The sequence below is a fragment of the Meles meles genome, chromosome 11, assembly GCF_922984935.1.
Source record: "Meles meles chromosome 11, mMelMel3.1 paternal haplotype, whole genome shotgun sequence".
Classification (NCBI taxonomy): Eukaryota; Metazoa; Chordata; class Mammalia; order Carnivora; family Mustelidae; genus Meles; species Meles meles.
Window position 1 is genome coordinate 30,282,487 of NC_060076.1, and position 13,251 is coordinate 30,295,737.

The 13,251-nt window shown below is 38.9% G+C and overlaps 1 protein-coding gene across 2 annotated transcripts in view; it reads left to right on the forward strand.

Moving 5' to 3' along the window:
• The window catches only part of GRIN3A (glutamate ionotropic receptor NMDA type subunit 3A), a 155,111-nt gene that overhangs the window by 47,191 nt on the left and 94,669 nt on the right, over positions 1-13,251 (forward strand). The gene's annotated exons all lie outside the window — the stretch shown is intronic.

Sequence of the window (13,251 nt, forward strand, 5' to 3'; positions counted from 1 at the left end):
GAGTATTTCATGATCTGTCATCTGGAATTTGATCTACAGATTTGAAAACGCATGGTGTGTTATAGGGAATACACAGTCCTGCTTTTAAACCCTGGCTTAGCCCCTTACGAGCTATTTGTTCTTGGCAAGTTGTTCAAAAACTCTGACCCTCAGTTTTCTAATTAATAAGCTAGGATTACATTGAATAGCTTGATAGATGATAATTAAGATACCATGAAATTATATATGAAAAGTACCTAAGCCCGTGCTCTAGCTTCATAGTAGATACACAGCAAATGTTTCTCTCCCTGCCCACTCTTTTATCAACGGACTTAGACAAATCTTTCAAAATTTATACAGAGAAAAAAATTAGCTGAGCAAGAAATGGATTTTTCTCTCTCCTCCTACGCCATGATGCTTAAAGCATTATAGAGTCTCAGTGGAGTTAGACTCTCTCTGAGCTTGAATTTTAGCTGTGCCACTTACTGCCTGTGTGACTTGGTCAAGTTACTTAACTTCTCTGAGCCTTATTTCCTGTGCCCTCTATCCATTTATGTAAAAAGGACATAACAAGGGGCGCCTGGGTGGCTCAGTGGGTTAAAGCCTCTGCCTTCGGCTCAGGACATGATCCCAGGGTCCTGGGATCGGGCCCCGCATCAGGCTCTCTGCTCAGTGGGGAGCCTGCTTCCTCCTCTCTCTCTCTGCCTGCCTCTCTGCCTGCTTGTGATCTGTGTCTGTCAAATAAATAAATAAAATCTTAAAAAAAAAAAAAAAGGACATAACAATAGATCCTATTATCCATGGGATCCTTGTGATAGATGGGTGATAGCTAGTTAGCTAGCTAGATAGCTGGCTAGGTTGGTAGATAGGTAATAGCTAGCTGGACAGAACTGAGAGTTCCACAAGAGTTTTACTGCCAGAAACTTGGAGTTTTACAAATATATACACATACATATCTACATATCCATATGTGTGTGTGTGTGTGTGTGTGTGTGTGTGTGTCTATTTAGAGAGAGAGAGAGGCACCTCTAATTACATACTTTTTAAGTACCTTTCTTCTCCAGTTTCTCAGTCTGATTCAGAAGCTAGAATGAAAAAGCCCATTTAATTTAAAGAATAACCCATAATATGGAAATAGTTTTCATGATCCCTGGGAAAAGGAGACTGTTGTTAAAAGATATTCTATAGGAGCGTAGTTTTTTTTTTCATGAAAAGGACCACCTGTGATCAGAGAGACTAGATAAATTTTTGCCCTTTTAGAGGTGAGGGCTTAGCTCCAGGCTGGTCCCATTTTTAAAGTTTATTTACTTATTTTTAGTAATCTCTAAACCCAACTTGGGGCTTAGGCTCACAACCCTAGATCATGTCTCATGCTCTTCTGAGCAGGCAGCCCTCTTGGAGCAAGGACATCTTACTAACTGAGAAACAAAAGACAACTCAAGTGTCTTGCATTTTAGAAAGACATAATTATACGATGAAATGTCAGGTGATCATAATCATTTTATATTTAATCTGTATATGTATATAAATTAATCTAATATGTATATAGATTGAGCACCTACTATGTGCAAGGTGACATGCTAAATGCCATATATTGGCAGAGTTTAATCACAGCCTATACACTCCCTAAAGAAAATTGTTAATACAATAAAATAATTCAAAATTCACTTATCAGGAATCTACTGATAATAAAATTAGATATTCTATCATCATCTGAACTTTCCATTTTCCCCATATTGTATTTGAATTTCCACAAGATTAAAGTCTTTGCCTATTTTATTTTATAGATGCTATCAAAATTTAATCTTCTGTTTTTGAACCAGCACATAATTGAGGCTCAGGATTTTATCTGGGATAAGAAAATTCTCCTTCATAACAAAAATATAAGCAAAACTTTTATGTGTAATTTTGAGTAGTCATTATTTCGGAAGGACAATCATAAATAGCAAATAGGAAAAAGCCCTTATGAAAGCTACATTAAGTTATTTAGCATCTTTCTGCCTCATGTAAAATGGAGAGCACAAGAAAAGTGATTCTGTTTGGATCCTAAAAATGTTTAGAAACTATAAGGAGAAATAATTGTTGACTTGGGTTGTATATATCCTAGGGGTTCATTTTATCAAGATCAAACTGATCTTTCTGGCTCCTCAAGGTTTAATTTATATTAAAGCTGTGTGCCTCCTTTCACAAGGATCCCATGGTACTTTGTACATGAAATTATATGGTGGTACTTAGCCCATTCCATCATCATTATTTGTCTATGTGTCTGACTTCTGAGCTAAAGTATAAATTTTATTAAGTAGAGACACTATTATTCAGCCCAGTTTAGTGCCTAGCACATAGCAGCCACTTAATAGACATTTATTGAAATAGAAGGAAGGAAAGGAAATTTTATATTATATTTACATCCTCTAGTATCTGTGGCCATGGAAGAAAAATAGGTGGTTGGTAGGTAAATAAAATTTTGTCTAAATTAAAAACATAGTCTTTTTTAACTTAGGTTCTCAGTGTCTTTCTTTTCCTTTTTTTTAACGGAATATTAGGTTTGTGGATAACCTTTGCCCTGGAGGCTGTTTCCACATGTTCATCTCACAAAGTTTGAAAGTTTAAAAGAGTGTAAGATTTGGAGCCCAGCAGCAATTCACTCTGTAAAAGCATCAGTGACAATGTGTTCATCTCCATGGATGTGTTTGAGAGTGAATTCCAAGAACTTCAGGAAACATGCCTAGGACTTCTTAGGCTCCCTGAGGAATATGGTCAAAGAGAAAATTTCAAAGGGAAGTGGGCTAAACCCTGGAAGGAGTCTTTATAATGAATAACTGAAAAGCTGCCGTAAGCCATAAAACATCTGTGGAATTTCCATCAGTCTTATTTATTTTGTTGAATACAGTCTTTTAGGAAGTTCGTTATTCTCAGTCCATAAGTCACATCTGCATACAGTAATTTTCTTAATTGTTCCTAAATTTTGTGAGGCTGACCCCACGCCTTCACTGCATAATGAAAGTCATGAGGATAATGAGCCATGAATAGCGGGTGTCAGTTATGCAAGCTTTCATTTCTCACACAGTCATTTTCAGTTTGGCCTGACAGAATTGTTAACATTTTAAAATGTTAATGAAATCACCAAAAACATGGATTTTTCAGCATAGGCTTTAGACTTGAAAAATGATTTCTCATGACAGACTACATAGATGTCATTAAAGGTATAAGGGATTTTATTCTTCCAGGGTCCCCACTTATCAGAGCTAATGTCTATCAAAAGTATATGAAGATAAAACCAGTTGGGAGCTAAGTTCATAGTGTGATCTTTAACAGTTTATTTGTAAGTTTTTTTATAAAATGTCAGTTATTTGAAGTGATGATATCTGGTTTGTTATTCAGTAACATGAGTGTTTTTGTCCAGCCAATGGCTATTTGTTGGACTAGGATGAGGTAGACAGAATGAAGACATGCATCCTACCATTTTCAACCTGACAGCCTATTGCCTGAGGTTGAAAAGTAAGGAAATGATGATAAAACAAAAAATATGTGATTCTTAATAGAGATATGTTCCTATAGACAGAGGAGGAAATAATTAACTGTTCTCAGAGACTGAGGAAGAAACACTGGAATTGAATCTTGCCAAACGAGTCATTTTCTGATTTGGAGTAAATCCAGAGTCATAGGAAATGGCAAAACCCTAAAGAGAAATTTGGTACAGTTGGAGCGTACATTGCATGTGAAGAGGATTTGACACGATTCTGGAAAAGTAGTTAATTTGATAGCATGCCACACAGGGTTTTTATGCCACGCTAAGGAGTGTGCATTTTATATGCATACTGGATGTCACGTGAATGGCCGAACATTAGCCATGACATATTCATAAAGTCATAGTCCTGTAACAAATTAATCAGATAAAGTAATACAGCATAAAAACCTTGAATGTAGTTTTTTAAACCATTACAATAGAAAAGTTGTTTCTATTTCTCAAAATTAGTTTTAGCCTTGCCCTCATTTTCTCCCTTGAGTTATAAATGCCAGACTCTGGTGAAAGTAACTAGGAGTTTGACCAGCTGTTTCTAGCATTAGGATTTGCCCATGCTTACTTTAGGCCTTAGATGTTAATGAATCCATTGTTCCTATAGAAGGAGCTCCCTAGGATTAGTCATAGCATGTTCAAAGACTGTTATCCTTTCTTTAAGGATTCCAAGAGTCTAGACACTTACAAACCCTTGTTCCCTTGGCATAAGAAGTCCCTGACTCTTTAGCTTACTAATTATAGTCCTGATAGTTATTCTAGCTTCTCAGCCGGCCATAAAAATCTTGCCTTCATTCTTTGAACAGCTTCTACAGGTCAGTTCTGGATCAGGTAGGCAGTGATTAGTTCACTTATTCATTCACAACCATTTGTTGAAACTTAACTCATATTAGGTGAGGACTTGGCTAATGCTGGAGACACAAAGAGTAGAAAACGGGGCCCTGCTCTCAGGAAGCTTATAATCCCCTTCTTCTGTTCTCTCACTAAGTGAAGATATGCTTCTCAAATTATATATATTTTTTTATCCACTTTCTTTGACTTAGCTGTTTATAACTCTTTGATGGGATAACACCCATTCTGTCATTATTTTCTGGCATTAGCTGGCATTGTTAGGCCCCCTCCTCATTTGTCCGTGAGGATTGGTCCAACATACTAGAGACCCTTTCTCCTCCAAGCTATGGTCATCTTCGTGCTTGCATGGTCAAACAATACCAACATTCACTGGCCTTTCACTCATAGTAAATGTTGCTTTATTTTACTGATTCTGGACGTATTGTTTACAACCTACTATGTGCCAGGTATTGTGAGGCACTAGAAAACTTCAGGAAATAAGACCAAAACTAATATCCATTTTAAAATCCTAAGATATAAATCGATGGGCCCCATTTTGTTCATGGATATTAAAGGAGTTCCAGAAGAACTTGAGGCTGTATGATATAATTCTAATTTGGGATGTTCTTGCCCACCTTTACAATAATTTGCTGGCACTGTGATTATAGCAAAGTTATTTAATCTTTGGAAACTATAAATCCCTTAACTATAAGGATTCCCACCTTGAAAATTCAAATGGTGTGCCTAGGGTCGTTTGGCTAGTACATTATAGGGGAAGATTGTAACCACTTCATCTAAATCCAAATTCCCAATTGAGAAGTAATTGGGAACCCATTACTTTGTAATTCATATTCTTTTAGTCAAAGTTATATAAATCAGCAGGCATGATGAACCATGTATAAGTGTTCTTGTCCTGAGGACTCTACCGAGTCAAACTAGTTAGCCTATAGGTTTCATCTCTTACTTAGAAGAGATGCAGTTGCATTGAACGTGGGAGCCAGGGATTGGAAGCTGGTAACACTGGTTCCTTGTATTCCCAAGGAGAACCCATTGCTGTGAGGTAACCTACTGTGTCCTGCTGTTACTCCTAAGTTAACACTCTCGGCTAGGGTGTCCAAGGTGTCAGTACTTCTAGAAAGCACATACCTTGGTGTCATGAATCTTAGGGACCAACATTTAAGTTCTGTTTCCAGATGTTTCCAGTAGGAGCCCCTTTCACTGGCCTAACTTGACTGAAATCCTTTGAACTTGCCACTCTCTGTCACGGAAGTCATGCCAGGAGCTGAGTCTGAAATTTCCACTAAGTCATGGAAGCCTCAAATAAGGAACATTAGAAAATAGGTATTCCCTCAGGACTCTGTTTTGATGAAAACAGCTCACATTTGCTTAGTCCAGCATCCAGCAAGTTTTACACTGTGGAATTTTTCCAGATTAGGAGAGCTTCCAAGCTTTTATTTGCCGGAGAGGAAATTGTGCTCTTTGTTGATTTTTTTACTTTGTATGCATCTATTATAAAATTTGGAAGTGTGTCAGAAAGTGGTATGAAAGTGAAGAGGGTAACACTGCAGCTCCATGCTGAATTCCAGATCTATCTCTCAGGCCACATCCATCACCAGACCCTATAACCCTTTGGATGGATGATTGACTGGTAAACACCACATGATGCACCAATGCCAGGGCCGTGCTGCTAGAAGGCATAGCAGCACCTGGGTCAGTGCCGGAGCCAGATCCAGAGAGCTAGCTGGAAGGAGGGGTATTCCACAAAGCAACCAGGAGCAGTCAGGGGTTGGGCACAGACCATAGGTGTGGAGAAGGGTCAAGGTCCCTACCAAAAAGCAAAGGGAAAAGAAAACAACTTAAGGGTATGGAACAGATCTAACCATAATGAGAGAGAAAAACAACAGAAAGGAAAAAATGCCAGCTTGTCACTTGTGGCACACAAACGCAGGAAAAGAGTGTTCTACCCATGTGTCCGATTTTTTAATGTGTCCTATTCACACTGATACTAACACAGCCTGAAAAGTATATTAACACAATCACATAGGCTACTATTTTTTTCCTCTTGGGAAAAAAGCCAAGAAGGACAGGAACTGTCCTTCTGCTGTACAGTTTCACTTGTAAGTAACTGAGTTGTGCTGATGTTGGCAAAGCATAGACTCAGATGATTCGTGTGTTTGTACATATGTATGTTTAACATGTTAGTAAATTGCTCTTGTCTCTTAACTGATAGAAATTTATTTTAAAAGCTGAGCTTTGTAAGTTGATGTGACCAATGATTAAAATACATTAGTTAGGAGGACGCTCTGCTCTGAGGGTTGAAATTTAGCAATTTCTAATTCCTATTAAATTCCTTATCATCAGAGAGGTTTTCCATTGAACAGATTTCTGTTTTTTATACGATCCATTATTTGGGAGAAAATGTCTGAGAATTTCAATGCTTTGAACAATTTGCAAACTGCAGGTACAGATACTTCCTGGCTGGCTGAGCCCTATTCTTCTGGCAAAGTGATGAAGAGCTCTTTAAGAGATACATGTCTGATCTGAGCAGAAGACATGTGTTTAATTGCATTTACCCCATAGACATCACTGAGCAGCAACTCTGGCCAGGCACCATGTTGTGCCTAAGATTCAGAGATGGCTCGGAACTCTCTAGGTGCTTAGATGCACGCTCAAGTCTCTTTCACCTTGACAGCCTGCAGTGTCACGAAGCAGAGCAGTGGGAAGGTCGGGTTTGTTTATTCCTCCCAGCCACTCTGTGGAAGAGACTGCTCTTGGAATATGGAGAATGTCAAAATCCACACCCTCACTGATTTATGGCCCACAGAGCCAAAGATGGAGGTGATCATCTGCCAAATACTTGAACTCCAGGATTACTACAAAAGATTAGAGAGAACAGTGAAGGCATCATTTCACATGGAGCTTAAGAAATCATCTATATTTAACATTTAATTTGGAGAACTGTCCCATACAAAGAGAACAAAATCAAAGAAAGCAATGTCCTCTGACAGAATTGGACCATGGGTAAGCTCTGTGGCTGAGGTGGCAAATTCGTGTCACCGGGCAGGGGTCTGCTGTGATGAAAGGCCACAAAGTGAAAGCCGAACTAGGAACAGCTGGCCATACAAATAGGCAAAGGGTCTCCAGGGCTATTTAAAAAAAAAGGGGGAGGTGGTAAGAGAGGCACGAAAAGAGTAAAGGGAGATAAGTGAATGGACTTCGCAGGATGGGGAGCAGGCCTAGGGTGGCAACAACAACAAAAAAATCATAAAATTAACTGGGGATGTCAAGAGCTGATTCAAGACAAGAATTCCTTTTAACAGGACAGAGCATTGGTGATTCTCTTCTACGAAGTTCACTGACAGGAAAAGAGGGGAAGAGAGGAAGAAGAGAAAATTCAGACAAAATCAGAGAAAGAGCAAAAAGAAATGATGAGAATACCATGGATTATCCTATATCTCAGAAACTGTAAGAAACCTAAGGGAAGTAATCTAGAGCCTGCGGAAGCGACACAAAATGAGGATAATTTAGAAAACAAGGGGCATTACGGAAAAGTTTTGAAGAATTAAGAAAATCACACACATGGATTAAAATACAAACATAAAATATGAATAGCTAATAATTCAGACAACTGAATATCTATAAGTCATCGTAAAAGATCAGAACTGGGGTGTGAGTTCTTCAAAAGACATAGGACTATCCAAAGGCAGAATAGTTTGGGGCTCTTGAATGATAAAGAGCTGGGAAAAAAAACCATGTGGGTATGAGCTTGTGACAGATGTGAAAGTGTAGAACTTTGAAGGATGTGAGTTTTGACTGGCAGATTCATTACATGATTGTAGATAATGAATCATGTCAAGAAAAGATGGCATTTCTGAACATTAGTAGATCTCTTCCCAGCTCTCCTCCCTCCACAACTCCTGCTCCAAGAAAAGGAAAATGAGCAACTTTAAGGATATTCCTTTGTCTCATACTAAAAGGGCTTTATTGAGCTTCTGCTATAGTCAGTAGCTCTAGAGCTAAATTAAAAGTGACCAAGAAATAAATATTTAGATTCACTGCATAGGAGCAAATCGACCTGACAAGAATTTGGTGGTGCTGCTGGGAGGGAAGTTGGAGAGAATGTCACTAACAATAATGGAGGCACAGGCAAAAATTGAAAATTAAGTTCTCACAGTTTAAAAAATGTTATAGAGTTTTATGGAGGATGAACAAATCTCTCATTCTTCGGGGTGGGGGGGAATATTAAATATGATGAGATGATCATGGGAAAAGAAATTCGGCTCATTTTTCAAGATATAAGAGAATGGGGATACAGATTCTTTTAATGATACAAAAGAAAGTTACCAGAGGAGAAAATAAATTTTATGGCTTTACAGAGCAAAATAGATATGCCCGTGTACAAATAAGATTAATGGAAGGCAATGGTAAGGGGGGGGGGAGATAAGAGGGCAATTTAAAAAGAAATAAAAAACAAATGAGAGAAGTAGATATACAAAGATAAGTTGAGTGAAAAAAGATCAAAGCAGAAATGAATATCTGACCCATAAACAGCGGGTCACCAGCAAAGACATGGGAGGATGATGATGTATTTAAACAATGATTTGGTTCCTATATTGCCAAAAGGAAGACTGGAAACAGTGGGGTTATTACAGAACTAGTTCAACAGCAAGAAAATGTACGGATTTATAACAAATATAAAAAACATAATGCTAGTAAGACTATATAGTGAATAAGAAAAAACAGATCTTAAAACCTCTTAAGAGCATGGCAACATTATTTGCAGCAGGAGGTTTTTAATGTAGATTTTAGACCAAGTTTTTACAAAGTAAAAATATGATAATGTATAATGAATAAAAAATTAGGTAAATTAAGATAAACACTGCAGTCAACATTCTCTTAGTAAGGAATATAGAAGTATTTGACACAGTTGATCACTGCCCCTCCTTGAAACATCTCTTTTACTTGGCTTCTAGAACCCAGTGATGCCTGCTGCGCTCTTAGCTCTCTGGGTAACTTCTCAGGTCCCTTTGCTAGTTCTTCTGTAGCAGCGCCACCTTCAGATGTTCCAGTGCCCCAGATTTACTCCTGGGTCTTCTCTATAGTTACCCATCTTGTGATCTCATTTGGTCTGCTTAAATACCATGTCTAGAGGGATGGCTTCCAGTTTCGTAGCTCCTGTCTGCACCTCATTCCTGGGCTCCACACGATCTCCAACTGCCTACTTGACATTTGCCTTTCAATTTCTAGAGGTTACCTCCAACTTAACCTGAGCAAATTGAACTGGTAGCTTTTTTAAATTTATTTTTATTTATTTATTTTTTATTATGTTAGTCACCATACAGTACATCATTAGTTTTGATGTAGTGTTCCATGATTCATTGTTTGCGTATACCACCCAGTGCTCCATGCAATACGTGCCCTCCTTAATACCCATCACTGGGCTCACTCATCCCCCCACCCCCTCTCCTCTGAAACCCTCAGTTTGTTTCCTGTAGTCCATCATCTCTCACCCACGTTAAGCCCGATTCTTTACCTTGGTGGCAACTCCATGCCTCCACTTACCAGGGCACAGACTTTGATGTTATCCTTGTGTCTCCTTTTCCTGGCAACCATGTCTGAGCCATCAGTGGATCCTGCCATTCCCAGCTTCAAAATAGATCAGGATCTGACCTTCACTGCTACCAGCTCAGGCTAAACCATCATCACCTTTTGTCCGGGTGCTGGAAACAGCCCCCTAACTGGTCTTTCTGCGGCTGTTCTCTCTTCAGTTCATTCTCAACACAGCACTGCGGTGATCCTGTTAAAATCTAAGTCATGTCATATTGCTTCTCCGCTCAAACCCATCAATGGTTTTCTATCTCATGCAGAGAAGAAATGAAGTCCTTTCAGTGACCCACAACATGCTATTTTCCCAACTCCACTACCCACACATTTTCTCTGACTTTATCTTAAACTCATGCCCCTCCCTCCTATAGGTGTTTCTCATGCAGTACACAGGACCCCACTTTCAGAAAGCTGGGTTCAGTAGTACCTCTACAGGGAATGTTCCATCCAGATCTCCTCCTTCTGGTTAGCTCCTCCCCTTTCTTCTGCTCTTTACTCAAATACCTCCTTCTTCGCTGGCCTCTGTAATTTAAAATTTCACACCACTACCACCAGCCCAGACTTATCTTACCTCTTTACTGTGCTTTATTTTTCTTCCTTTGCACTTAGGAGCTCTAATATCCCATACAAGTACCTACCTATTTATCACATGTATTCTGTCTCCTTTGGTAGAGTATAAGCTGCATAGATTTGTGCTCTTTTGTTCACTACTATAGCCCCTAGCCCCTAGCACAGTGCCTGGCACACAGTACTACTGAATGAATCATTGATTGAATGGGTGACGTGTTGTTTTTTTAACATCTTTGTTCATTTATTTTAATGAATAAGAAAATCCTTTAATTAGCATGTCAACTTTTGTGTGCAAATGTGGCCTCTAAAATATTTCTTAAATGTATTAAACACTATTCTTGCTTATACTGTGAACTGTCTCAAAAACAGTTTTTACATAATTTGCAAAGTACACATTTTATCTTGGCTCCTATACAAATCAACACATATTCTTAATTAGTGAGATAATTGGGAGCTTTTACTAAAGTGATAAGTTACCTCAATGCAAATTAACTAATGAGCTTCATTCATTGAGCAGAGTGGTATCTTGGGAGGTGTGCTGATAAAAACGTAGATACCTGACTGCTTTGTTAAACACTGGACAGGAAAGGCATGGTGCTAAACTAGGCTCTTACTCAGCGCCAGATCCGAGTCTTTAGCACACATGACAAAGCTATTGTAATATTCTTCTAAGTGGTCTCCTGGTCACCATCTCTTCCTTCCTATGTACACAGCATACCTGTTTCCAGATCAATATTACTAATGCAGACCTCTGCTTATATCATTTCTCTGCGCAGAAATCTTCACGACTCCCCTTTTCCTATTAAATAAAATCCAGTCTCATAAAATGGACATGCAAAGCCTCTATAGTCTCTTTGCAATCTGCTTTTCCTATATTATTTTCTCCTATTTTTCTACCCTGCTCTCCAGTTGGATTTTTGTGCTTTCTACCCCTTGTTATATTTTCCGCCTCCTTACCTTTCCTCATAACATTCTTGAAGCTGGAAGGTTTATTTAGAATTCATTTCTAGGCTAGAGCAGTAGTGTGATCAACACAGAGTGCGGTGATATTATTGGTCCCTATGACCCAGGCTCTAAATTTCTATTAAAAGACTCTAAGATCGCTTTTCTCCTTTTTTATATCCACGTTGCTGTATGGGCTTACACTGAGCTGATACTCAACTAAATACTCCAGGACTTATTTATGTGACCTTCCATCAAGCTGAGTTTCACACATCTTTAGTGTGGTTTGTGGATGAAATGCGACCTTATGCATTTGGTGTCTTAAAATTAGTACTTTACTTTTTTTTTTTTTAAGATTTTATTTATTGATATCATAGAAGACACAGTGAAAGAGGGAACACAAGCAGGGGGAGTGGGAGAGGGAGAAGCAGGCTTCCCGTTGAGCAGGGAGCCCAATGCGGGGCTTGATCCCAGGACCCTGAGATCACGACCTGAGCCGAAGGCAGAGGCTTAATGACTGAGCCACCCAGGTGCCCCAAAATCACTACTTTTCTTTTTGAAGACTGTATATCTCCTGATAATGCCATTGTTTCTCCTCTTACATGGCTATTACCTTAGCTCTTGCCACCTTAAGCCCCTAATGAAACAAGAAGAGGAGGAAAGAAACCTTATTCTTCACATATGAAAGTGTGCTCAGCTCCTTCCTCCTTCCATACCATTTTCTATATAGCTAATTGGGGGGGAGGGTGCTTTTTAAAATCAACTCTGGTGGTCATGTCCTTCCCCCAATAGAATCCCCTCAATGGCTCCCCATTACCTTCACCATAATCTCAGACCTTTTGAAATTCATTTCCCACCTTTATCTGCAGCCTTATTTCTCACCGCATGTGATCCTGCACTCCATCTCCAGCTTTTGCATACACATCTCCCGGGGTGATGGTATCAGTCCCCAGCTTCTCTCCCTGGCTCTTTTTTTATACACACTCAATTCTGGTACCTTCTCCTCTAAGAAGCTTCCCTGTCATGTCTGCAGTAGAATGTGCGGGAGCCCTTGGCCTCTGTCCCAATGGCACTCATATTTACCTCTGTCATGACCCTTGAATTGTGTCTGCTTTTCTTTCTTCGCATTGGAAGACTTTCATATATTTGAGAACAATGAATGTGTCTTTCATCTCTCTAACTCTAATGTTAAGAACAGTATTTGCATCAGTTTCTCCTGTCAATAAATTTATTCCTGATCTTTTGTTTTCTTGTTCATCCAAGAAGAATCCAGGCATAATAAAAAGGAACATGGTGGAAACTGATTAGAGCAAAAGTGAGATTTCAATCACTTAATCAGTGGGCATTTAGACTTTGCTTATGCATTGTCATCACATTGCAAAGAGTACATAGTGAAGGGGACAATAACTGAAAGCTGTCAATAGATTATTTTAATTTACCCTCTCTGTAAAACAGAGTGAAATCATCCGTCATAAATGGGGATTCTCTGAGACCCAGTTTCTTGGTGCCAATTGCATAATGAAACAAGCTCTGGGCTTTCTGGTCTGGGAACACTGAAAACATTTAGATCCTGATAGATTTGCACTTCTGTGACAAATGGATGCCTCAGAGACAACTGAGCATTGTCCTTCAGTCACCATCTTAGACGTTACTGACCATCAATGATGAGGAACAAGTTTTACTGGATTGAACGAGTTATGTAGTTTCTGAAAGATATCTGAGATGATTAAAACGGTAGTCCTTCAAGGGTCCATCCAGCTAGAAATCTATAATAATTAAGTCCCAAATATTCTTAAAATAGCAAAGGC